This window comes from Leucoraja erinacea, chromosome 5 (genome assembly GCF_028641065.1).
Source record: "Leucoraja erinacea ecotype New England chromosome 5, Leri_hhj_1, whole genome shotgun sequence".
Classification (NCBI taxonomy): domain Eukaryota; kingdom Metazoa; phylum Chordata; class Chondrichthyes; order Rajiformes; family Rajidae; genus Leucoraja; species Leucoraja erinaceus.
In genome coordinates, this window is record NC_073381.1 from 33,844,832 (window position 1) to 33,870,348 (window position 25,517).

The following is a 25,517-nucleotide window of genomic DNA, read 5'->3' on the forward strand; positions in this document are numbered from 1 at the left end:
AATGTCCCTATGTATGATCACTTTAACCTTCAAAGTGGTTAGACATACTTGGGTTGTGCTACAGTTGTACAAGATATTGGTGAAGCCACTTTAGAGTACAGCGTTCAGTATTGGTCATCCTGTTATAGATAAGATGTTGCGAAGCTGGCAAGAGAAGATTTACGAGGATATTGCCAGGACTCGAGGGCCTGAGTTTAAGGGAGCGGTTGAGCAGGCTGGGACTTTATTCCTTAGAGGACGAGGGAAGATCTTATAGAGATGTATAAGATGAGAGGAATAGATAGGATAAGTGCACAGAGTCTTTTACTCAGAGTAGGGGAAATTGACAACCAGAGAACATGGATTTAAGGTGGAGAAGATTTAAAAGGAAGCTAATGAGCAACTTTTTTAAAAAACATAGATGGTGGTAGATATATGGAACAGCTGCCAGAGGAAGTAGTTGGCAGGTACTATCACATTTAAAACACATTTGGGCAGATATATGAATAGGATGACCAGAGTCTCTTGCCCAGTGTAGGGGAATCGAGGACCAGAGGTTCAAGGTGAAGGGGAAAAGATTTAATAGGAATCTGAGGGGCAACTTTTTCACACAAAGGGTGGTGGATGTATGGAACAAGCTGCCAGAGGAGGTAGCTGAGGCTCGGACTATCCCAATAGTTTAAGAAACAGTTAGACAGATACATGGATAGGATAGGTTTGGAGGGATATGGACCAAGCGTAGGCAAGTGAGACCAGTGTACTGTAGCTGGGACATTGTTGGCTGGTGTGGGCAAGTTGGGCCGAAGGGTCTGTTTCCACACTGTATCACTCTATGACAGGTTTAGAGGAATATGGGACAAATGCAGGCAGATGGCACCAGTCTTGATGGGACATGTTGGTTGGCTTCAGCAGAATGGGCCGAAGGGACCTCTTCCACATCGTAGGACTTTATAACTTTAGAAAGGGTAGAAGCCAGAACCTTTGGCCCCAGGTTGCAAATTTCAAGGAGTAGAGGCATTTATGGTGAGAGGGACAAAGTTCAAAGGAGGTACGTTTTTTTTTAAACACACCAAGCGATTGGTACGTAGAACACTCTGCTCGGTGTGGTGGTGGAGGCAGATATACGGCCGTGGTATTTAAGAGGCTTTCAGATGGGCACATGGATAAGCAGAGAATGGAGGGATATGGATCACATGCAGGCAAAGGAGATCAGTTTAACTTGGCATTATGTTCGCAGGGTCTGTTCCTGTGCTGTACTGTGCTATGTTGCGTAAATCATTGACACGCCACTCACTTTAAAGTATTTCAGCATTCAGACTTCCCTAAACTTTAAGCATTGCTCTCAGTATTGGCACACACCCATTGGTTTAAAACTGTTAATACCATACATCTGTCTAAACAGCTGACATATGTCTGTTCAGATTCCTAACTAAATCAATGTTTCAGTCATGAAATCTCAAATCTGTGGTCAATTAGTCTATCAAACCTTGTTAAATCAGGACCTTTAACCAAGAATTTGCTGCATTGGGTTTTGCTATGCATTTAAATCAAGCACATAACCAAACCAAGTTACGATATTCTTATTCTGACTTACTCAGCTCAGTTGTAACCTAATATAACAGTTCATGTAAATGATACACATTGCAGTACCAACAAAACTAAAAAGTTTTTTTTCTGCAGCATTTTATGCTGCGTCCTGAAATATGTTTCTATTCTGAAATAGAATAGTTTGGTCCATAAGTTAATCTTCAAATATGTTTTAAGAAATGGTTCATCAGCATACTTGGTAGCATGCTACAAATTTCTGCATGGCTATTTATTTTCGTCTTTGGGAGTCCTTTGAGATTAAAGATGACTCTGTCCAATCTGGTTCTCTGAGCCACCGTGTGAAAGAGGAAATTGCAAATTCTTCCAGAGAAGGAGCACTTGATAAACAAAAAGGTGGGTGAAGATCGAGGTGATGCACTCCTTCCACAGATATGTACAACCTTGCGCACTGTACAATTTATAGTTGTCTGTGGATTAGAATTATCCAATAGGCCACAGTTCTGAATTTGAATTGCAGATTTAGAGAATGTCTTATTTAAGGAAAGATACCAATTTCAGATAGGCATTAAATATCACAATGAGGCCAGGTTACAGTTATAGTCTGTAAAAATCTAATAGCATAGTTGGAATTCACAGCAATCTTTTCGTTTAATGGCAAAAATTAACATAAATACTGGAAAAAAGATGATTCAATATTCATTCATAAATCAAGTAATACTTTGTAACATAATTCCTAATACAAATGCATATCGGATATTACTTTGATAAATCATTAGCATGTAACAGTTGGCAGAGAATACCGCTAAATATCAGGCACGGATCACATCAGCAATTTTTGCTGCAGTAATATGTTACTGTGCTAATATAATTACACAATGATGTATTTGTCATCGCTGTCCAAAATCCTTATCATGAAATGCAAGAAAATGTTTTAAATGGAAATTATAGAATGTTAGCAATGGAGATCTTTGATAAATAAAATTATCTCTGGACATTAACAAACTTTTAATATCTGTTCAATTTTAAGTGAGTTTATCTTAGCCTAAAAAAAGATTTCATTCTCTTCAGATCTTCAAATCATGTGTTGCTTACCAAGGAACAATAATTTGATTTGTGTCCTGGATGGCAAAGGGTTGCATTGTAACTTTTCCATTTCTGTGACCGGAGACTAAATTTGACTTGGCTCAAGGAATTTAAGTACATTTCTCATACTGATAGTTGAAAAGACCTTTGTGTTCAGATGGTGAAGGCAGTGATCACCAGAGAGATCAAGATCAGTAAGTTCACAGATCACGCTAAGATTTGTGTTGCTGTTGACAGTGTAGAGGGTAATCTTAGGCTGCAGAGAGAGTGGATGTGTTGGTGAAATAGACTGAAAAATGGTAGGAGGAGTTTAATCCAGACAAATGTGAAATGATTTACTTGTTGGTACTTTTAACCTAGGATTACACCATGATTGTAAGGTCCAAGGAAGTATTGAGGAACAGAGTGTCTTTCCATGTGCAAGCTCACAGATCACGAAGATTTGTGTTGTGGTTGACATATTCGTAGAGGGTAATCCTCAAGGAGAGTGGAAGAAGGGTGAAATAAGACTGAAACAGTTAAGGGGTAATCTTAGGCTGCAGGAGTGTTTCTGATGGTAGCCAGACAAATGTGAAATGATTTACTTGTTGGTACTTTTAACCTAGGATTACACCATGATTGTAAGGTCCAAGGAAGTATTGAGGAACAGAGTGTCTTTCATGTGCAAGCTCAAAGATCCTAAGAAGGTGGCAGGGCAGTTAAATATTGTGGTTAAGGCAGCATATTCGAAACAGGCCTTCAAGGCATTGAGTCCAAAAACAAGGAAGTTATGCTCCTACTTTATATATCACTGATCTGTGCTCAGCTACAGTACCGTGTGCAATTCTGGTCACTACACCGCAGGAAGGATGTCAAATCAAGTGTCAAGAGTGTCAGACTGGAACAAGGAAATGTCTTACTTGCTGCAGTTTTGCAGGCACATTAATGCTCAATACAGAAAAATAAATGTACAATGTGCAAGAATAATAAATAAATTATCAGTTAGTCACTGAATCATACAGCACGAAAACCGGCTCTTCGACTTAACCCGTCCATGCCGACATAGACACCTCACCTAAGCTAGTCCCATTTGCCTGTACTATGCCCATATTCCTCTAACTGTTGTTTTCTACCTGCCTCACCTACTTCCTCTTGCCACTCACTCAATTTACCAACCACCTTGTGTGAAAAAATTGCCCCAGGGTTCCTTTTAAATGTTTCCCCTTTCACCATAAACTTATGCCCTCCAGTTCCCAAACCCCCTATCCTTGGGAAAAATAAAAAACATTCTCAATCTGAAACACTAACTGCTTCTTTCTCAACAAATACTGCCTCAAATGTAATACGGACTGTTCTCAAGACATCTCCATTAACCTTAAGTTCTCCAGATTCCATGTCTTTCCTTGCAGTAAAAAACTAGGAGAAATATTCATAGTGGACCTTGTCCATGTCATTGCTCCAAGCATAGATGACCACTCTGGTTTCTGGTAGCAGTAAGATGAAAATCTGGTCAGAATGACATGCATCTTTGATGATATTAGCTGCTTCTTGAGGTAGTGCTTACAGTAAATCCCTTAAATGGTAGGTAGTTCAATATCTATAGTGGGCCTGGCACCGTCCACTGTTTACTGCGGCCCCCTTTGTATTTGGACGTTCAAGTAACTGAACCAGGCCATGATGCAACCAGTATGCTCTCCACCATACACCTGTAGATGTTCAATTGAGCACTAAGCTTCATGGTGAACCTGTTCAAACTTCTGTGGACATAGGAGAGTGATGGCTCTGGAAATTCATTAGGACATTACCTGAGATGAGCATTTCAGTTATGAGGAGAGAAGGGAGAGAGGCCAGGTCCGTTTTTCCTGAAGTGGAGGTGGTTGAGCAGACATAATTGAAGTATTATGAGGTATAGAAAGGGTAGACTACAGGAAACCTTTCTCCTTCTCAGAGGTTAATAAAACAAGAGGAGAGATTTAAAGGGATCAGATTTAGAGGGGGACAATTTTCCTACTGGGAGTAGGGTTCAAGCTGAGCTAGTTTTGTTTTCAAGGAAGTGTTAGACTTAGCTCTTAGGGCTAAAGAAATCAAGGGATATGGGGAAAAGTAGGAACAGGGTACTGACTTGGGATGATCAGCCATGATCATATTGAATATTGAAAGGCTGAATGGCCTACTCCTGCACCTATTTTCTATGTTTCTATGTAACTATGCTACCTGAGAGTTCTGGAAGGAGAGTCGCTGATAGCCTTTAACTCTTTGGACGAGAACTTAAACCGCATGGACCAAGAACTGGAAATTGAGATCAATGCAGATGGGTTCTCATTGGTTAGAGAGCTGAATGGCCTGTTTCCAGGCCATTTGAGGAGCACTGAGCTTGCTAATGTCAGAAGGATTCCTGTTGAGATGTTAGTGAGCTTACCGAGGTAGATAATTGAGTTTGGTTAAAATTATCGCTCTTAGAAATGCGTGCAACAAAGGTAAAACAGTTATAATGGGTGACTTCAATCTACATATAGATTGGGTGAATCAAATTGGCAACGGTGCTGAGGAATAGGATTTCTTGGAATGTATGCGGGATAGTTTTCTAAACCAACATGTAGAGGAACCAACGAGAGAGCAGGCTATTCTAGACTGGGTATTGAGTAATGTGGAAGGGTTAGTTAGCAGTCTTGTTGTGCGTGGCCCCTTGGGCAAGAGTGACCATAATATGGTTGAGTTCTTCATTAGGATGGAGAGTGACATCGTTAATTCAGAAACAAGGGTCCTGAACTTAAAGAAAGGTAACTTTGAGGGTATGAGACGTGAATTGGCCAAGATAGACTGGCGATTGATTCTTAATGGGTTGACGGTGGATATGCAATGGAAGGCATTTAAAGACTACATGGATGAACTACAACAATTGTTCATCCCAGTTTGGCAAAAAAATTAATCAGGGAAGGTAGGGCATCCGTGGATAACAAGGGAAATCAGGAATAGTATCAAAACAAAAGATGAAGCATACAAATTAGCCAGAAAAAGCAGCCTACCAGAGGACTGGGAGAAATTCAGAGACCAGCAGAGGACGACAAAGGGCTTAATTAGGAAAGGGAAAATAGATTATGAAAGGAAACTGCAGGGAACATAAAAACTGACTGCAAAAGCTTTTATAGATATGTGAAGAGAAAAAGATTAGTTAAAACAAATGTAGGTCCCTTGCAATCAGAAACGGGTGAATTGATCATGGGGAACAAGGACATGGCAGACCAATTGAATAACTACTTTGGTTCTGTCTTCACTAAGGAAGACATAAATAATCTGCCGGAAATAGCAGGGGACCGGGGGTCAAATGAGATGGAGGAACTGAGTGAAATCCAGGTTAGCCGGGAAGTGGTGTTAGGTAAATTGAATGGATTAAAGGCCAATAAATCCCCAGGGCCAGATAGGCTGCATCCCAGAGTACTTAAGGAAGTAGCCCCAGAAATAGTGGATGCATTAGTGATAATTTTTCAAAACTCTTTAGATTCTGGAGTAGTTCCTGAGAATTGGAGGGTAGCTAATGTAACACCACTTTTTAAAAAGGGAGGGAGAGAGAAAACAGGGAATTACAGACCAGTTAGTCTAACATCGGTAGTGGGGAAACTGCTAGAATCAGTTATTAAAGATGGGATAGCAGCACATTTGGAAAGTGGTGAAATCATTGGACAAAGTCAGCATGGATTTATGAAGGGTAAATTATGTCTGACGAATCTTGTAGAATTTTTCTAGGATGTAACTAGTAGAGTGGATAAGGGAAAACCAGTGGATGTGTTATATCTGGACTTTCAGAAGGCTTTTGACAAGGTCCCACATAAGAGATTAGTATACAAACTTAAAGCACATGGTATTGGGGGTTCAGTATTGATGTGGATAGAGAACTGGCTGGCAGACAGGAAGCAAAGAGTAGTAGTAAACGGGTCCTTTCCACAATGGCAGGCAGTGACTAGTGGGGTACCGCAAGGCTCAGTGCTGGGACCCCAGCTATTTACGATATATATTAATGATTTGGACGAGGGAATTGAATGCAACATCTCCAAGTTTGCAGGTGACACGAAGCTGGGGGGCAGTGTTAGCTGTGAGGAGGATGCTAGGAGGCTGCAAGGTGACTTGGATAGGCTGGGTGAGTGGGCAAATGCATGGCAGATGCAGTATAATGTGGATAAAGGTGAGGTTATCCACTTTGGTGTTAAAAACAGGAAAGTAGATTATTATCTGAATGGTGGCCGATTAGGAAAGGGGGAGATGCAACGAGACCTGGGTGTCATGGTACACCAGTCATTAAAAGTAGGCATGCAGGTGCAGCAGGCAGTGAAGAAGGCGAATGGTATGTTAGCATTCATAGCAAAAGGATTTGAGTGTAGGAGCAGGGAGGTTCTACTGCAGTTGTGCAGGGTCTTGGTGAGACCACACGGAGTATTGTGTACAGTTTTGGTCTCCTAATCTGAGGAAAGACATTCTTGCCATAGAGGGAGTACAGAGAAGGTTCACCAGACTGATTTCTGGGATGTCAGGACTTTCATATGAAGAAAGACTGGATAGGCTTGGTTTGTACTCGCTAGAATTTAGAAGATTGAGGGGGGATCTTATAGAAACTTACAAAATTCTTAAGGGGTTGGACAGGCTAGATGCAGGAAGATTGTTCCCGATGTTGGGGAAGTCCAGAACAAGGGGTCACAGTTTAAGACTAAGGGGGAAATCTTTTAGGACCGAAATGAGGAAAACATTTTTCACACAGAGAGTGGTGAATCTCTGGAATTCTCTCCCGCAGAAGGTAGTTGAGGCCAGTTCATTGACTATATTTAAAAGGGAGTTAGATGTGGCCCTTGTGGCCAAAGGGATCAGGGGGTATGGAGAGAAGGCAGGTACAGGATACCGAGTTGGATGATCAGCCATGATCATATTGAATGGCGGTGCAGGCTCGAAGGGCCGAATGGCCTACTCCTGCACCTATTTTCTATGTTTCTATGTAAGATGTGGCCAGTGGTGGGATCCCGTTGGTAGACAAAGCTGGAGAAAATCAGTGGGTGAGGCAGCATCTATGGAACGAAGGAATAGGCAACGCTTCTGGTCGAGACCCTTCTTCAGACTGATGTCGGGAGTGGTGGTGGGCGGGAAAAAGAAAGGAAGAGGCGGAGACAGTAGGCTGTGGGAGAGCTGGGAATGGGAGGGGAAGGAGGGAGAAAGCAAGGACTACCTGAAATTGGAAAACCCAATGTTCATACCGCTGGGGTGTAAACTACCCAAGCAAAATATGAGGTGCTGTTCCTCCAATTTGCGGTGGGCCTCACTCTAGCCATGGAGGAGGCCCAGGACAGAAAGGTCAGATTCGGAATGGGAGGGGGAGTTGAAGTGCTGAGCCACCGGGAGATCAGGCTGGCTATTGCGAACTGAGTGGTGTTGTGCGAAGCGATCGCCAAGCCTGCACTTGAGCTCACTGAGGTTGATCATACGCTGAATAACCCAACAGCATTTTTGCAACGTGTAAAAAGAGTTGAGATGCTGTATTACAATTTTACTGCATGTTATTGTAGTATATATCATGTCTTGATTGGTGAATATGTTTAGTTTGCGACTTTATTTGAAGCAGAAATAATATGTGAATGCTTCGTTGACCATAATTCCCACTGGCAACCTAAAAAGCTGCCGAGGTTGCCCGGCTGGCAACAGGGAAAAAAAGTTAAGTGAGAGTCCTGATGGGGAATACAATATTAAGGAAAAAACAGAATAGAAACAAATAAAATGCTAGGCTTTTCTTAATGCAGCTCACAAACAGTTATGATCCCTCTTCACTGAACTGGTGTACATTTTCAGTTTATGGGCTGGATTTTCTGGTTATGGGGCTCCACTGGAGACTCTATAGCAATATAGATGTGAACCGTATGCTGATTTTTTTTGTTGGTGCAATGTGCTTGATCTAGTTCTGGGATGATGGAAGTGAAAAAATAATTTGCTGACATCCTTCAGCTTAATGAATGCATGCACAGGCACGCATGAGAGAACGACATTACTTCCATTTGCTGTCCAGATACTCAGCTGGAATTGTGTTGCGATCTATTTATGAATGTATCAACGGTTAAACATTTACAGCACTTTTTAACCGCCCATTATGTTGCTGATCAAGTTGAGCAGCAGGCTGTGAACTGCGGCGAAACTGCTCTCGTTTTGTTTACCACAGAAGCAGTAGCCGCATATTGTAAAATAAAACAAAGAATTAATGACCGATGGACCCTGCTTGTGCCAGACCATGTGTTTCTCACATAAGGATTGCACAATAGGAATCCCTTTCCACAGCTTAAGAGCCAAAATAATTGAGATAACTACCCAGAAAAGCAGAGACATGTGAGAGCAATCAATTGTCTCAAGCCGATGGTAACTATTAGACATTTGCACGTTTAGAGGACAATTAATATTTCCCAAAGATAATACTCCTTTTCAGATTAAATTCTGTTTAATCTACTTTCCAATAATTAAGGAAAATGAAGGTCATGTGTGGATTTACTGTCAGAATCCATCCCAGAGATTTTCAAGCGCTTCTAATCTTCCAAGGATTTATATAGATTGAGACACAGAGTACATTGGCGTAGAACCAATCTTTTGTCTTCTGTGGGTAATCTTAAAACAGAGCAACACAAAACATATTCAATTTCACCCAGAGTTTAACTTGTGCAATTCCATTTCTCCCTTTCCCAGCTGTGCATTTATTTTGGCACATCATCTGGCCAACTGCTATCCAGAGATTGAAAAGATATACAAAACTGCAGGTGCTGAAAATCAGACATGAAAAATGTTCTCAATCTGAAACAGTAACTCTCCTTTTCTCTCCACGGATATTGCCTGACCAGGCTAGTGTTCCCAGCATCTCTGCTCTCCAGAGCTCCTTTCTGTTTGTCTCCATCCACTATACACTTGGCAATTAACCCAACATAGTTTAATTGCGTTTGAAATGCACTCCTCACTTTGCCATCAGTAGACGCCTTTAAAAAATAAAAAATCCAACTCGATCGCTTCATGCGGGTATGTGGTTGTTTGATTGGTTTGCTGTGTTAATTTGTGTAGGTGAACACCGTGACTGTTTAACATATCGACCGCATCAGTTCAAGGTGATTCACTTCCATCTTCGAGGACAGCAACAAGTAAACATGGCACTGACTTATGCAGTATGACCTAAAGGAGATTGTAAACAAATATAGAGGCAAAAACTATTCAATCCTTATGTGCTTTATTGATGCTTCCAAAGCCTTTGACGGTATTGAACAATCTCTATAGCCGACGAAAAATGTCAGATGGAATTTTCGCACTGTGTACACATTGTATATATTTATTACTTGTACACGGGCCACAGAGTGGCACAGGTGGGGGACAGGTTTGGTGAAATTTGACAAATGTAAAAATATTGTACTGGAAAAATTTGTATAGTCTCCGAAAATATCGGATGAATTTTGTTTGTTCGAATGGTTCATGAATTGTATATATTTATCAATTGAATAAACTCTATTTTGAAATTTAAAAAAAAAAAAAAAGTGTTAATCACAGAAAGCTGTTTGGTAAAATGAGTCAAAGAGGGGTGCCTGAATACATTGTTAGAATTCTGGCCTACTGGTATGCCCACCAGACTATGCAAATAAAATGGGGCAATAGGGTCTCAACCCCATTTGGGGTTAGCAATGGTGTTAGACAAGGGGGAATTTTGTCCCCAGTCCTTTTTAATCTATATATTGATGATCTGTCTAAACAATTGAAAGCCTGTAACACAGGCTGCGTGATTGGTAATATTTTAGTGAACCATATTATGTATGCAGATGATCTTGTGGTCTTTAGTCCATCTAGTATTGGTCTCCAGCAGCTCCTTACTATATGTTCTGTGTATGGTGTGGAACATGACATTAAATATAATGCTAGTAAGAGTGGTGCTATGATCTGTAGAACCAAAGAGGATAAATGTCTAAAATTTCCTGATTTTAAATTGTCTGACAACAATCTTAGTGTCTGTAATAAGGTAAAATATCTAGGGCATATTATTACAGAACAAATGACAGATGATGAGGATATTTATAGGCAACGACGCATGCTGTATGTACAGGCGAATATTCACTTGCATAAATTTGGTGCGTGCAGATGTGGTGAAGATGTCGCTATTTAGAGCATACGGCACACCACTCTACACTGCGCACCTGTGATCGAACTATGGAAAGACAAGTTTGCAGAGACTAAAGGTAGCATATAACAATGCCATGAGAACACTGCTAAAGAAACCTAGATGGTGTAGTGCCAGTAATATGTTTGTGGCTACAGGAGTCAGTACTTTAGAAACTTTCCAAAGACATCACATATATAAATTCTTTTGCAGGATAAATGACTCTAAAAATGTAATTATTGTGGTGTCAAACATAGGGGTTAGCACTACATGCTACGAATCCCAGCTGTGGAGACACTGGTATCGTTGTCTCGTTGTAGGACATTGATCATTCTTTTAATCTGGATTTTTAACTTGTATTGTGTTTTTTTTTTTAAATATATATAATTTATGATGCTTTTATAAGTGATATACTAAGATTTTATATGTACTTTATGATATTTAATATGGAATGCATTTTTTTTAATGTAATGTTGCCCCTTGTCTGGACCTCGAGTCCGTAATAAAGTTTATTATTATTATTATTATCATTAATGAATAAATAAGGTTCATGCACACTATAAGTGTTATACTCCAAATTATTACAGTGATCCAGTGAGTCAGGAGTGGTTCCAGATGATGGGAAAATTGCCAATATTACCCCGTTGCACAAGAAGGGAGCAATGCAGAATAGTAGGAACTATAGTCCAGTTAGTCTGACTTGGTAAGATTTTAGAGTCCACTAGACCAAGTGCAGACCCGTTGGGTCTACTCCCCCAATGCAAGATTCCACCACTGACTCATTCCCCCAACGCAATATTGCACCACTCATGCATAGCACCCAACTGCACAGGAGATTGTTGGCTCATTTCAAAGCCCTCTTGAATGATGCTGTTCCTCCTCGGCTGTTTAAGGAGGTGTTTAACACTGTAGGACCATCTGTTATCGCTGTCGTTAATAGCCAGTTTGTCCGCGGGTGTTGTTCCTGCACTTTTTAAACTCCCCTGATTAAGAAAACCTGCTCTTGACCCTGCAGTTCTTGGGAATTGCAGGCAAGTTGCCTTGTTCCAAACTGCCTTTTTATGCAAAAGTCCACTGGGGAGAGATCGCCAGGATCGTGCACAGGCAATTGATGGCTTTTTGGGGAGGAACATGACGTTTGGAGGTTTTCCAGTCCGGTTTTAAGTCCCGGCACAGCACAGAATCGGCCCTTTTGAGGGTTTTTATGATATTTTTTTGGCTACTGATCAAGGTGACTGTGTTGTCCTCGTGCTTTTAGATTTGTCAGCTGCCTTGACACAGTGGATCATGAAATTTTGATCTCACCGTTGGAGCAGTGGTGGGGTATCAGGGGCATAGCACTGGAGTGGTTCAGGTCGTACTTGGCTGATCGAACTTTTTGTGTCAGCCTTGGGGACTCTGTATCCTCCTCTGCTCCTCTGTCGTGTGGGGTCCCACAGGGCTCAGTTCTTGGCCCTCTCCTCTTTTCACTCTATTTGCTCCCACTCGGTTCCATCCTTAGGAAGCACGGGATTATTCCATTTTATGCTGATGAGTCAGCTTTATGTGCCTCTGGGAAAGGGGGTGTACACTCTGTTGCCTCTTGCTTGAGTGTCTCAGTGACGTAAAGGCCTGGATGTCAGAACTTTTTAAAATTTAATGATGACAAGACAGAGGTAATGATCTTTGGTGGCACCTCTGGGGCCCCCCCTGTTGATCTAGGCTCTTTGTCTGCATATCTCAAACCTAACATCACGAACCTGGGTGGTGACTGTCCAGGTAAGGGCTGTTGTTAAATCTGGTTTTTTCCATCTGAGGCAGCTGGCAAAAATAAAGCCGATTTTGTCAAGAAGCACTTTGAGACGGTAATCCATGCCTTTGTTACCACCCGGCTGGATTACTGCAATGCACTTTATGGGGGTTAGTCGGTCCTCCATTTTTCTCCAGATGGTACAGAATGCAATGTTGCCCCTCTGTCAGGACACGAAAGCATCCGTTTCTCTCATAAAGCCTCTCTCCACTGGCTGCCTATTCATTATAGGATTCGTTTAAAATAATGAATTTTAAATAAGGTCTCAAGTCCTACTATAAGAGTTCTTCACCCTCCAAACGCCCTCCCGCTTCTACAGTGATCCAGTGAGTCAGGAGTGGTTCCAGATTGAGGGAAAAATTGCCAATATTACCCGGAGAAGGGAGCAATGCAGAATAGTAGGAAGATAGTCCAGTTAGTCCGACTTCGGTGGGTGGTAAGATGGGAGTCCACTAGACCAAGTGCAGACCCGTTGGGTCTACTCCCCCCAAGATTCCTCCAGGTCGATGCAAGACTGTCCACCACTGAGAAATCACTCTGAAGACATATCTATTCTCCTGGCCTTTGTAGACCAGTGAGGTGTCGAATTGTTTAATTTGCGCAATGCGTGGTTGCACTTGTGTCATGCTAGCAATTTATGCGCCAACTTCTGCACAGGAGCACTTTGGTCAGCTTTTCTCCTCTTCCCCCAGCATTATCCTCCTCCCCTTCAACTCTTTCAGGATAAATCCGTAAAAATGTAATTAGGGGGGGACAGGGGGTTAGTAGAGCTAGGGAGCTGTGGTGGTATCGTTGGGGGATCAGGTAAACTAGAATAATATATAGAATAAATAGGTGCAGGAGTAGGCCATTTGGCCCTTCGAGACTGCACCGCCATAAAGTCAATATTTATGATCATGGCTGCATCATATAAGTGTTAACTCCAAAATTCCTATCCAGTACCTGCCTTCTCTCCATGATGACCTGAAAACCTTTAGCCACAAGGGCCACATAGTAGGAACTAACTCCCTTTTAAGATAGAGCCAAGACCAAGTGCAGAACTGGCCTCAATGCTACCTTCTTTGGCCAAGAGAGGGAGATGGGGGGCGGAGCGGCTCAGGGGGGGGTCCCCCAGCACAGAGGGGGGGGGCAGAGAGAGGGGGAGGGGGGGTAGAGAGGGAGAGAGATGGGGGTAAACATAGGAAAATAGGTGCAGGAGGGAGACTGCACCGGGGGGGGCTGATCATCCAACTCAGTAGAGGGGGGGGGGGCAGAGAGGGAGAGGGGGCAGAGAGGGAGGGGGCAGAGAGAGAGGGTAGCAGAGAGGGGGCGGGGAGGGGGGGGGGGAGCAGAAAGGGAGGGGGCAGAGAGGGGGGGGGAGGATAGGGAGAGGGGGCAGAGAGGGGAGAGGGTGAGGGGAGAGGGGGATGAGGAGGGGGAGGGAGAGGGTAGGAGGAGGGGGAGGGGGGAGAGGGGGGAGGGGGCAGAGGGAGAAGAGGGAGGGGGTAGAGGGGGAGAGAGAGGGGGGGGGGGTAGAGAGGGGAAAGAGGGGGGAGAGAGGGAGAGGAGAGAGGGGGTAGAGGGAGGGGAAGAGGGGGGTAGAGAGGGAGAAGAGGGGGCGAAATAGGGGTAGAGAGGGAGAGGGAAGGGGAGGGGGAGAAAGAGGGGTAGAGGAAGGAGGGGTAGGAGGGGAAGTGGGTAGAGAGAGGGAGGGAAGGGGGTAGAGAGGGAGGGGGGAGGGGGGTAGAGGGGAGGGGGGGTAGAGAGGATAGGGGGAGAGGGGGAATCTCCTAGGGAGGGTGCATCTCCCTCCTCCACCCCCTCCCCATCTCCCTCCTTCCCCCCCCCCCCCCCCCCCCATCTCCTTCTACCACCCCACTCCCTACCCCATCCTCCTCATTTCCCTCATCCTTCTCCCCTCACTCCCATTCCCTGCCCAGGGACCTACCCAGGTTGTAGAGCAGTACCAGGTCTCGACCCGGCCCTGTCTGTAGACCCAAGCTAGTCCTTGGTTCCAGCGGCAGCCTCCAGCCGTCAGCTCGGCCACCACCTGGGCTCCAGTGCAGGTTCCAACTTCACTGTCCCTGACCCTGGACCAAGGCTCGCCTTGGTTCCACCAGTGTCTTCTTTATTGGTCACGGCCCCATCCCAAGCCCCGGGCTCGGCTCTCACTCCAGCTCCAGGCTAGGCCCCAGCCCAGGCCTAGTCGCCGGGCTCGGCCCGCGGCAGCAGCCTCCCCACCAGGCAGCCGGCAGCCGTCGCCACTCCTCGTTCAACGCGAGTGCTGGAGTGCCTCTCCATCCCGGAGAGGATGTTTCCACTAGTGGGAGAGTCTAGGACTAAAGGTCATAGGCTCTTAATTAAAGGACATTACTTTAGCAAGATGAGGAGGAATTTCTTTAGAGGGTGGTGAATCTGTGTAATTCTTTGCCACAGTAGACTGTAGGGGCAAAGTCAGTGGATATATTTAAGGCAGAAATAGATAGATTCTTGATTAGTAGGGGTGTCAGAGGTTATGAGGAGAAGGTAGGAAAATGGGGTTAGGAGGGAGAGATAGATCAGCCATGATTGAATGGCGGAGTAGACTTGATGGGCTGAATGGTCTAATTCTGCTCCTATCACTTTTGACCTTCCAATCCTTTCCACAATGTAGTTAAAAGCTAAAATGTTATGGTTAAGTTTCTTTGAATATATAGTATTATTCTCCAAAGTAACACAGCATCCCAGATTCCACAATATCATAACTTAATTTTTGGGCATACATGAAATAAAAATACTTACACTTTTACAAATGAAAAACACATTTTTCTCTGGCCAGTTGTTCAAAATTATGAAATCAGCAGTACTACTATTGAGAAACTAGCCACCTTTCAAAAACAGAAGCTTGGGTATAGTTTCAGATCAATGAAGGAAAGATAGATGAGCAGTTTGCACAAATGAAAATTCAACTCTCAGGCACAGATTCCTCAACCAGCTGATCATTTACTTCATAATCAGCAAAACATCAGTAAAATTTTAAAAAAACTTTCATCCTGTTGCAGAAAATAATGACAATATCTACAAAATAAATTCTACCTTTTAACTTCAATACGAAGGATTTCAGAAGAAACAGCAAAATCTGGATGAAATCTGCAAAGAGAAAGACAAATTATTAACAACCACATTTAAACTGCTGTTGAGAAAGTTTTCAACTGCAATATGTGTCTTTTAAAGGCATCTCACAGGAAATTGTATTATGCTGCAATTTACACAGGGTAAAATGCATCCATGGTGTGCCTCCGAGATCAACGCTGGGCCTATTGCTGATCATCAGATATATCAATGATTTGGCTGAGAATGTGCAAGACATGATTAGTAAATTTGCAGATGACACTAAAATAGACGGTATCGTAGACAGCAGCTGAGCAAGTGGGCCAAGAAATGGCAAATGGAATTTAATTCTGATAAGTGTGAGGTGTGGGATTTTGGGACGCCGAACCAGAGCAGGACGTTCTGTGAATGGTAGTGCCCTGCTGTTGTTGTAGGGCAGTGGGATAGAGGAGTACAAGTTCATGACTCTCGAAAAGTGGTGTCGCAGGCAGAGGGGGTGACGATGGCTTGGCCTTCAATAGTCAAGGAATTGAGTAGAGAAGCTGGGATATGTTACAGTTGCTTAACACGATGGTGAAGCCACATTTGGAGTATTGTGTTCAGTTTTGGTCACCCTATTTTAAGAAAGGGTGAATAACGTGAAAAGAGTCGAGAGAAGATTTACGAGGATGTTGCTCAGACTCGAGAGCCTGAGTGATAGGGAGAGGTGGGCAAGCTAGGACTTTATTCCTGTGATATTACAGAGGTGCATAAAATCATGCGAGGAATAGATATGGTGAATGCATTATTTGGAGAGGAATCAAGAACAAGGGGGCACATGTTTAAGGAGAAAGGGGAATGATTTAATATAAACCTGAGGGGCAACTTTCTCCAGAGACTGGTGGGTATTTGGAAAGAGCTACCAGAGAAAGTAGTTGAGGAACCTACATTAATAACATTTAATAGACATTTGGACAGCTACACAGGCAGAAAAGGTTTAGAGGGATATAGGGCAAATGCAAATTCCTTAGATGGGACAGCTTGGTCAGTATGGATGAGTTGGGCCAAAGAATACAGATGTATTTAAAAGAAGAAACAGCAGTTCCAAAATCAATGGCACCTTACACAGATGAAGTGGAGAAGTCTGCCTGAAGAACTCGCTGCTCGATGTACTAATTACAGCCACATCCCAAAGGACAATTCATTCATTACTTTCATCTAATACAATCTGTACCTAATTGCACACTGAAGCCAAACCACTTTTACGAGCAATACATAATTTAAAGGACTTCTTCGCAAGGATGCATTCCAAATTAAGTGCAACATGCAAAATGTTAGGATGGTTTAGGTTTCTTATTGTCACATGTACTGAGGCACAGAGAAGAACTTTGTTTTGTATGCTATCCACTCTCATCAGATAATTACCGGTAGATAATAGATAAATCAAGTCAAACTCAAGTAGACCAGATTGAAGATACAGAGTGCAGAATTTTGTTCTCAGCAATGTAGCGCATCAGTTCCATAGACATATCCAATGTCCACAAAGAGGTTGAAGTGAATCGGACAGTACCCTAGCTAATGGAAAGATTGCTCAGAAGCCTGTAAGAGGCTCTTCCCCGAGTCTGGTGGTGCACACTTTAAAAAAATACCCAAGGTCTGACTACTTCCAAACAAATACATTTCCTCTGCCCTCGGCTATAAATCCAGTCAAGCCCAATCATGCCTGCACTATACATGCACACTTCCAAGGAGGAGAGGCTGAGTAGCCAGCAGAATTCAATCACTGCATAATGAATCCCCTCCACGTCCCGGGATCACAAAATTAACTGCCTCACTGGTGCAGCTGAGCTCCTTAAAGTCAATGAATGCACCCCGCCACCTTCCTGATCTGTCAGGCTGATACTGCAAAATGTCATACATTTCCTGAGCCATCAATCACCACTGACCTCTGCTTCCCGCAATCCTTCCTTCAAATGGAAAGCGCGTTATTCAGACTTAAAGGAGGTAAAAATGTGCTGTTCCTCTTGGGCCAGAATTGGGAGCATGATCACTCATGATTCACATGAATGTCTTGGACTGAAGCTTAGGTAGTGGTGTATCAAAATTTGCTGATGATACCAAACTGGGAGAATAATTAAACCCCGAGGAAGAATGTGACATTAGAACATTCACCACCTGGGAGGTTACAAAGAGCTTTACCAGATAAATCTGCGGTGATACAAATTGGTTAGTAACACAGGAACAAATCGAATGTATAATTTTTTTTAAATGGATGGAAAAGCAAACGAGGTTGGAGTACTGGTGATCGATTCATTAGAAATAATGATGAAAGTCTGCAAAGCATTGAAAAATGCTAACAAAGCACTGGGATTTATTTCCACTGAAATGGAGCTCGGAATTATGCAATGGAGACGATGACATACTGCACTTTAAAGTACAATGAAGGAATTCCAACTTATCGAACATGCAACTGCGACAACACGCAGAAGACGTAAAGACATTTTTTGAGAGCCGTACCAAATCTGAGAACACAGCTGACAGAAAACATTGAAAGCTGCAGAATTACTGAATCATAATGGTCCCAGTTTTGATCCGTGGAACACCACACTTCACCTTCTTTCAGTCTGAATAACCCTTTCCAGTTGTCCTCTTCCACCCATATACCCCCCCAGGCATTCAATTGTACTCCTCCTCTTCTCTCCTTTTCTGACACCCTTTTGTCTGCTTTTCATCTCTAGCCTTCATCTAAACATCTGCCAACCCCACCACCTGCCTCACTTGTATTCCCTTTCACTTGCCAGGCTTTGTTCCCTCGCACTTTTCCGCTTTCTTTCCAGCATCTGCAATCAGTCTAAAGGGTCTTGATCCAAAATGTCACCTAACCATTCCTTCTGGAATTGCTGCCTGACCCACTGATTTCCTTCAGCACTTAAAAAAATTCCCGTCTGAAGAAGGGTTTCGGCCCGAAACGTTGCCTATTTCCTTCGCTCCATAGATGCTGCTGCACCCGCTGAGTTTCTCCAGCTTTTCTGTGTAACCTTAATGTTTTACACGTTGGTTTCTTTTTTACCTTTATCCTCAGTTAGTCCACCAATCTTCCCCATCGCCCATATCAACAAAATTTGACAGGCTTTACCCTGCCCTCACCCCTCTTTTCCAGTTTCTCCCCCCTACTCCAATCACTCTGAAGAAGGCTCCCAACTTGAAACATGGCTCGAAGGGCCAAATGGCATACTCCTGCACCTATTTTCTATGTTTCTATGATCTGGAGTTTATTCTCACTGTATTTCCAGTGCAATTCACCCCAAATTGGCAAAGCCAAATCAAGTTTCTCCAGTTAAGAAACATCACACAAGAAGACTACCATGCCAACAGTATGTCCATACTGCCATGTGGGTTGCACTAACTATGCATCTGTAAATCTCTGGAGAACCCTTTCAGATTAAGATTGTGTTGGTGTAAAGCCATCAGTAAGCAGCATAGATCTTGATTTACTTAGAAACTCAGTATTGTGCACCAATATAACCAATACAGCAAAACACTGATAACCATTATCTGACTATTCGGAAATCCCAACGGTTCAGCATCTGGCTGATCGGATGTTGATTCCAGTGCACCCTTCCCGCTCACCGGGATCACAGTTACCAAGCTCTCATTCCACCATGAACATAACATTGACAAAAATTGAAAATTTGAAAGTCATTGAAATAAGTGTTGAAATATTAATGGAAGTAACATCCAATAGTCTGGAAAGTTTGCCTTCCTCGCACCACCCAGATCCTGAGTGTACAGGTTATTGGAATTTTACTAAATGATCTTATATTATTTTTTTTTAAAGTAATTTGTAGTTTTGCTAAAAATTGGATTACTGGCTGGTATCAGACAAGATTAATTGCCAATGATTATTATGATGATAAATCTATTTCAGCTGCATTAATAGAACAGATACAGCTTAGCACTGCAATATATTAAAGAACATATTAATGCAATAAATTAGTTTGTAAACAAATTATAGTGTTCAGATTTAGTTGGAGAAATCCAATTGAGTTCAACTGGAAAATATGAGCAAAATAAGTTGCTTCACAAAACTAATTGCAATCTGCACCAAAAGTAGTAATTTTGCACAAAGGAGAAACACCTGGTCAAGCTCTCTGCAGAACTTTAGTCTGTCCTAAGAATGTAAATGCATTTAAACTTTGTTGTTCTGCCTTAGTTTATCGCCCTTCTCCACAAAGATTTTCCTTCATCAAATACATTTTGGATGAACCCCGTTTCTGATAGTCATACAGCACGGAAACAGACCCTTCGATCCAGCTTGCCCATGGTTTCCCATCCACACTGGTCCCGCGTGCCTGCCTTTGGCCCATATCGTTCTCAACCTTTCCTATCCATGTACCTGTCAAAAATGTATTTTAAATGTTGTTATAGTTTCTGTCTCAACGACCTCCTCCAGCGGCTCATGCCATATAGCCCCCACACTATACGTGAAAACGCTGCCCCTTCGATTCCTATTAAACCTTCCCCTCTTACATTAAACCAATGCTATCTGGTTCTTGATTCCATACTTTGGATAAAAGACTGTATCTGCCCTATCTATTCCCCTCATGATCTTTTACATCTCTGAGATTACCTCACATCTTCCTACGCTCCAAGAAACATAGTCCCTGTCCAACCTCTCCCTCTGGCAACATCCTTGTAAAACTCCTCAGCACTCTTTCCAGGGTAACATCTGTCCCATAGCAGGGTGACCAAAGCTGAACACAATACTCCAACTGCAGCCTCACCAGCACCTTGTACAACTGAGGGTAGTGAATCTGTGGAATTATTTGAAACAGATGGCTGTGGAGGCCGTCAATTAATATTTTTAAAGCAGAGATAGATAGATTCTTGATCAGTACAGGTGTCAGGGGTTATGGGGAGAAGGCAGGAGAATGGGGTTGAGAGAGAGATAGATTAAATGGCGGAGCAGACTTGATGGGCCAAATGGCCTAATTCTGCTCCTATTACTTATGGCCTTATGAACATAACATCATGTTTAGAGATGCAATAAGGAAACGGTTCCTTCGGCCCACCGAGTTCACACTGACCATCGATCACCCATTCATACTAGTTCTATGTCATTCAACTTTCTCATCTACTCTCTGCACTAGGGGCAATTTACAGAGGCCAATTAACCTACAAACCCACATATCTTTGGGACGTGATAGGAAACCAATCACCTGGAGAAAATCTACGCAATCACAGGGAGAATGTGCAAATTCCACACACAGCACCTGTGGTCAGGATCGAACTTGGACCTCTCACGCTGTGAGACAGCAGCTTTACCAGCTGCGCCACTGTGCTGCCCTTTACCAGACTGATTCCTGGGATGTCAGGACTGTCATGAAGAAAGACTGGATAGACTTGGTTTATACTCTCTAGAATTTAGGAGATTGAGAGGGGATCTTATAGAAACTTACAAAATTCTTAAGGGGTTGGACAGGCTAGATGCAGGAAGATTGTTCCCGATGTTAGGGAAGTCCAGGACAAGGGGTCACAGCTTAAGGATAAGGTGGAAATCCTTTAAAACCGAGATGAGAAGAACTTTTTTCACAATGAGTGGTGAATCTCTGGAACTCTCTGCCACAGAGGGTAGTTGAGGCCAGTTCATTGGCTATATTTAAGAGGGAGTTAGATGTGGCCCTTGTGGCTAAGGGGACCAGAGGGTATGGAGAGAAGGCAGGTACGGGATACTGAGTTGGATGATCAGCCATGATCATATTGAATGGCGGTGCAGGCTCGAAGGGCCGAATGGCCTACTCCTGCACCTAATTTCTATGTTTCTATGTTTCATGACATTCACTTCATATTCTAGAGTATAGGAACAAAGATTTGCAGATGCTGGTTTACAAAAGAAGAGAAGCGAAGTGCTGGAGTAATTCAGTGAGTCAGGCTGCATCTTTGGGGAACATGGATAGGTGACGTCTTGGGTTGGGACTCCTCTTCAGACATTCATATTCTAGTTCATTGCAGTGCAATTACTTTAGTGTTCTGGTCTTTCAAAAGCAGTCCCTACTGGCCACCCTTGTTTCTCCTGCCTGATCCACTGAGTATTCCTTCCCCGATGTGGCACGCTCATCTTCCAGGCTAAAAGTATGCAATGAAAAATAAGTTTATAATCTCTGCTTAAAGATGCTGTTGTGCACGCACAACATTAAGACGATGGATAGTGTATTTAACCGTTGTATATTTGAGCAGTTAACCACTGTGAAGAAAGTTAATATCTTCTTAAACAAAGGAACAGCTCAATTTTTAAGTGAATTGATTCTTTTTTCAGTATTAAACTCACGATAAAATATAGTGAAAGATCAACTGAAGGAATCTGCCATTTGCAAAGTTATTATTTCATACTCGTTTGATGGTTGGTCTGTAGGACCTTGGCGTGCCACTTGTTAAAATCACTCATTCCAATGTGTAAAGCACTGACGTGGTTGCTTAGTGCAACAAAGTTTTCAAAAGAATCTGATCTCTGCGCATTCCTTCAGCTCTCATGTGAAGAGGAAACAGAAGGTACATCTCTTCGACCCATTTTATTTTATGGCCAATGGAACTAAAATGTTACAGACCCCATTAATTAAAAACTGAAGTTTGGACATTGCAACACACAACGCAAAATGGAAGAAATGCAAAACTGGGAAAATTACAACAAAGAGATTAATATTTTTTATAAGTGAAGGGAAGGGGAAAATTGGGCTCAAGGACTTGCAATAACAAAGGAGAGAGTTATAAACTGACAGTATCCCTAATCTGCAGATAAGAGCTCAACAATTGATAAAACATAGCATTAGCAGTTGGTATTTCACTGAATTTTTATGGCTTGCATCCAACTTTAGCAATGAGTAGAAAGCTTCACATAGACCATCAATATCTCAGGCATTATGTTTTTCATTTACAACATTGGATTTTTCTCTTCCCTTCTGTAAACAATCAGTGTGGTGTAGGGGAGAGGATTTCTTAATGCGTATTTAAATAAATGAAATTAATTAGGGAGCACAAAGTCATCAAACTCCGCCCATGATGCTGATGTAAGAATGTGTCTGGAGTATAACAGTAGGTAATGGTTCATTTATTAATAATCAGGGATCCTCTTCGCAGTACATTTACACAATGCACACATTCAGAACTTGCATTGCGTGTAGGCGCCTAATCCAACATGGAATAGCTGTCAGTGCAGAAATCCTGGAAACAATTAGAAATGGGGGATAAAACTAAGATGCAAAATAGATTGTTGGCAAACTCCTGAAAATATTACCAAAAAACTCAAAATGATAAAGTAACAACAGGCAGCATCTCTGGAGAACATGGATTGGACACGTTTCTGGTTGGGGCCCTTCTTCAGACTGAGAAAATGTTAGCATATTTCCAGAGAAACTACTTCATCCTATTAAATTGTGCATTACTGCCACTCGAGTTCTGAGCATTCAGGTTTAGATGAAGAGGCCAACATGAAATCCACAACTCTGCTGCAACTGGGCAGGAAATCCAAGTGATGATGGCATAGGAGATAACGTACTCTTTGCCCTGTTTTTGGTGGGCTTTGGTGTGTTCCTCAAGAGGCACGTGGTCCTCAGGGTCATCCCAGATTGACTTCTCACAGACTAGTCATTCCCACGTCAAAGACATTACCTGTTATCTTACAAAGAGGCTCTGTAACAGGATAGCGGTTGCAGGCTCCTGGTATATCATGAATTTTGTGTGGGGATTTAGAGGTGATCTTTAAACACTTCTCCTCAGAGAGCTGCCGAGACACCAAAGGCACCGGCAAATTTCATCATTGATGTCCATCTTCACTTAAGATGCCTGGCTAAATAATGGAAGAGGTTCACCCTCTGTGGAGTGTTGTTATGGACTTTAAGCATTGGCAAGAAGTGTTTTGCAGTATGTGCAGGTTGGTAGGAAACATTTTGCGTTGGGGATTTTTAATATAAGATCTATTCTCTCATACATTTCAGCGAGCGTTAATTATTCTGAATATACATATAGTATAGTTTACATACTGCAGCTCGATGGAGTGGAGATGACAGGTTGAATAGTGGGAGGTGGAATATTGCGAGATGAACAATTGAGAAGAGAATTGATTAGAGCTATGATGCAGATTTACTTAATGCCAGTGTGCATTAAGATTAATGAACACTGGTGGATCCAGCGCAAAATTCACCTTTGCTTCAAAAACGACTGTCACCCACAGGACGGCATGGTGGTGCAGTGGTAGAGTTGCTGCTGAACAGTGCCAGAGATCCAGGTTTGATGTAGACCATGGGTGCTATCTGAACGGAATGTGTACGTTCTCCCCGTGATCTGCGTGGGTTTTCCGCGGATGTTCCGGATTCCTTCCGCACTCAAAAGATGTACAGATTTGTAGGTTTTTTATAAATGTAAATTCAAAGTGTAGTTTGCTATGCTGGTCGCAAGCTTCAAGGGAGTTTCCGCATGTATCTTTAAATGCAATTTCGTTGTCTCTGTACTGTTAGATTGCTAGTTGCCACAATGCGCTGTTCTCTAAACAATTAACTTAATGAAACTCTATAGGTGCAGAATCTAAAAATTATTGGTATGCAGCAGCAGAAATTAGGTCATAGTAAGTCAAAGAGAAGAAAATAAAAAAGAACACAACATTTAAGGCATTGTATTTGCCAAGCTGTTATGAAGAACAACATTTCATGGGCCCTCTTGAATACCTGGTATATAATAATAAAACTTTATTGTCACTAGTAAGAGTAAAGTGCTGATATTACTACTAGTGACAAAAAATTATTAACGTAAGAGAGTAAGCATAAAATAAAAATATTGAAGAGAAAGGCTCAGTATTCTAGATTGAATTCATTACTTTTACGTTATGCAGTGTGAAACATGACAATTAATGACATGATTGCTTGATGTTACTCTCCCAAAGGACAATGCCCATAGAGCTAGATATAACAAATATTAGCCACACAATATAATGAATGAGAGGTACTAACCTGAAATGTGTTATATACAATCATCCCTAGCCTGTTAGCATAGTACTTTCATTTACAAATTGTATAACCTTTACTTCACAAAAGCATGGAAGGTTTTTCCAATTCAACCCACTTCTGATGGCTCAAGATTTCAATTTCAAGCAAATCTTGCAGCAATGCTCTTGTTAAATATTTATTGTATGTCATAGTTAGAGCATGGCAACCGGCCCTTAGACCCATTCATGTAGACAAATATGCCCCATTTAAGCTAATCCAATTTGCAGCATACCCCTCTAAACCTTTCTTATACATGTACCTGTTCAAATGTATTTTAAATATTGCTATTGTACTTCTCTCAACTGCTTCCTCCAGTAGCTCTTCAATACACACCACCCGCTGTAAAAACAGTTGCCCTTCAGGTTCCTTTTAATTATTTCCTCTTACCTTAAATTTACTTGTTTTTGATTCCCTCTCCTTGAGAAAAAGACTGTATACATTCATCTAATCTATAAACCTCTATTTTATGCATCTCTAAAAGGTCACCCTTTGGTCTCCGACCTTCCAAAAAATGACATCCTAGCTGTTCCAATCTCTCCCTGTCTTCTTTCCCTGGCATAATTCTAGTAACTCTTCTTTGGCACTCATTCCAAATGGTGTATTTCCTAAAACAAGCTAACTAAACCTTTACACAATACTTAAAGTGCAACTTCACCAATGTCCTACAACTGTCAATTCAAATAATATCTTAACACCCATACTCACCCCCCTGACTGACGAAGGCCAACATGCCAAATGCCTTCTTCACTACCCTGTCTTCTTGTGACTGCATTTTCAGGGAACTAAGTATTGCATTACTAGTTCCTTTTTCTACAACACTCCCCAGGGCACTGTGTTTCACTGTGAAAGTCCTACCTGATTTGTCTTCCCAAAATTCAACACCTCACACTTAATTGAATTGAATGTC

General features: G+C 42.3%; 1 protein-coding gene across 4 annotated transcripts in view; it reads right to left on the reverse strand.

The window, feature by feature from the left end:
* The window catches only part of LOC129697109 (CYFIP-related Rac1 interactor A), a 179,644-nt gene that overhangs the window by 57,880 nt on the left and 96,247 nt on the right, over positions 1 to 25,517 (reverse strand). For all 4 annotated transcript variants that reach the window (XM_055635336.1, XM_055635337.1, XM_055635335.1 and 1 more), the window contains exon 2: positions 15,582 to 15,635. The gene's annotated coding sequence lies outside the window, so the exon portion shown is untranslated. The remainder of the gene's footprint in view (positions 1 to 15,581; positions 15,636 to 25,517) is intronic.